The sequence below is a fragment of the Bidens hawaiensis genome, unplaced genomic scaffold (genome assembly GCF_021521415.1).
Source record: "Bidens hawaiensis isolate Kalapana, Puna unplaced genomic scaffold, B.hawaiensis_p1.1 tig00011311_1, whole genome shotgun sequence".
In the NCBI taxonomy this organism is placed as follows: Eukaryota; Viridiplantae; Streptophyta; class Magnoliopsida; order Asterales; family Asteraceae; genus Bidens; species Bidens hawaiensis.
The window spans coordinates 172,966-175,518 of NW_027491882.1; the positions used below are offsets into that span (position 1 = coordinate 172,966).

Genomic DNA, 2,553 nt, shown 5'->3' on the forward strand with positions numbered 1-2,553 from the left:
TCCATTCATTTAATTCATTTCATATAAAATCAACCACTACATGAAAGCTGGCTCTGTATGTGACCTTCACCTAATGCACACTCCCACACATACACATGATAATACATGTATTACATTAATTTGATCACACCCATATTTCCATTATTTACATTGAATCCACATCAACATACATACATGATACATGTATCACAATATTCTATTAAACTCACCATGCCCATATGTCTATAGTTAGCATTTCACATCCATCACAATACTCCAAACAAAACAAGACATGTTACATGACAGTTACTCATGCTCATGATTCAATATAACAGGGCCAAGTATATAATATAACAAGATGATGAATATATAACAAAATCAACAAAATAATATAACAAATAAAACATGAATAAAGATGTAACCACATATCACCTGTCCATAACCCATTATTACTTGGGGGGGGGGGGGGGGGTCTTCAGGATTGTGATCTGCCTAAAAGTTCAAGACCCTCTGTCCTACAAGACATTATTTTTCTAAACACTTCTCGCAACTGGCGCTCTAACGGGTCGAGCCCGTTTTTAAGCCCGTTACAAACCCGACCCACTTCTTCAACGCATGATTGAACTTCCGCCTTTTGTTCTTCGGTCAATGGAAACGTGCTGACCGAGTCAACCAAATCCGTCACCAAATGAATTGACTTTTCCATTTCATGAATCTCCTTCAACATCCCGACACTGTTCTTCCGCTCACGCTTCTTGGATTCATCCATAATCCGAATATGAAGCAGGTTCAATGGGGTACCCCACGAAAACTGTCTCGGTACAGAAAAACTAACCTGAATGTTCCGGTCCTGACATGGGATTGCAGCCACCAAAGCCCATAACACAAACATAAGAACAAAACCCATGGTGTAAACAACATTAGCCAGCCCGTTAGTGGCTGTAACTTCATGTGACTTAGGTGGGATTAACCCGTTAACAATAAGTTGCAGCTGTTTACTTGCTGACCATGAATTTGGTACACTCCAAGAAAGTGACCGTGAGTGACCGGGCTTTTGTTGACTGTCTTTTCCCTTATTAGGTCGTCCGAACGATCGGTTTCTGTGTGAAAATATTGATGTAGAGTCTTTACTATTATTATTGCTATCATCAAGCATGATAATGGCTAAATCAGTTAAAGCTTTTCTTGCTCTTCTAAACTGGCCTTCCACCATCAAATTTCTTGATTTTGAATCGAAAGCACTCGACACAATCTCCAAATGCCTATGCCAAACCCTAATCTTTTCAATCCCGTCACGAACAGCGTTACAGATATCAAGTGCCCGTATACTCCTATCAAAGAAGTCAGTCACAAACTTATCTAAAGGCGGTTTCGCAAGACTCGACTCGTTCTTCAACAGAATCTCCTTAAAATCCTCTTGACAAGCAGTAAATGCATCTAATAACTTCGAAACCCAATCAAGTGACAGCAGTTCATCCGCTGACGTGGCGGAAAGGGTCCGAAACTGCCTGAACACCTGGTGCTCAAACGATCCGAGCTCACAATGAAACCCGGAGCTCGAATCAGCGTTAAGATTAATGGAATGGATCTGGTTTTGATTATGATCGTTTCTGATTCCCATAATTGACCGGCGAAACGTCCCGAAGGGCATCGAGTAGCCGCTAGTCACCGGCATATTAACACAACCCGAAAATAACCTCTTTTCGATTATTATTCGAAACCCTGACTATCAATAATCAAAATATCATCACACAGAGCTCAAATCATCACAATAACAGTACTTACAGATTCATTCCACCTGCAAGTTATACAAATTTGAATAAATTTAACCAATTTCAAGCCAGTTTGCCTGCCACTTTATTGTAATCGTTTTGATTTTAATGATAAATTAATAGAATTCATATAAAACCCTAGGATCAGAAAGCATGCAAATTAAGGCTAATTAAACAAAACCCAGATGAAATTAGCAGCAGGGATTGAAGAATTTGAGGAAACAGAGATCAAAACAAGTGCATTAAAGCACAAATTAGATGAGAGTACCTTAAGAAGATGAAGTTTAGAAACCCTAATTTGGGGATTTTAATTGAAGTATTTGTACTTGAGAGAGGGTATGAGTATTGAAGAAGGGTTTGAACGTTTGGTTTTGCTTAAATGGAATACAAAACTGTAAACGTTTCAAACATGAACGGAACACCCAACAAAACAATTCAACTCATTGTCAGATAAAATGAAATGTAATTAAATAACTATTTTTTTTATATCTGACATTAAATTTTATAAAAAAAAACATCCCAACAAAGATATATTGCTATTTTGAGAAGTTATTAAAATAATTAAACAAGGTTATGTGAGCAATTATAGATGATTGTTTCAAATTAATTAAGGTTTTAAGTTTAATATCAATATATATTAAACATTAAACTTAATATTGATGAAAGTGTAACCAAAATCAGGGTTGTAAAAGTCGCTAGACGGGACCATATGCGGTTGGCTGGGGAGTTAAGTATACTCGAAGTACTCGGACATGTTAAATATAGAGAAAATTAAGTTGTGGACATTATATATATGTCAAAT

At 37.1% G+C, this 2,553-nt stretch overlaps 1 pseudogene across 1 annotated transcript; it reads right to left on the reverse strand.

The window, feature by feature from the left end:
- Positions 1 to 454: 454 nt before the first annotated feature.
- Positions 455 to 2,054, reverse strand: LOC143537721 (protein ROH1D pseudogene; annotated as a pseudogene). The gene is made up of 2 exons (XR_013136113.1): positions 2,020 to 2,054; positions 455 to 1,777 (listed from the first exon to the last, which is right to left on the reverse strand). The product of XR_013136113.1 is annotated as a protein ROH1D pseudogene (transcript).
- Between the last annotated feature and the right edge of the window lie 499 nt (positions 2,055 to 2,553).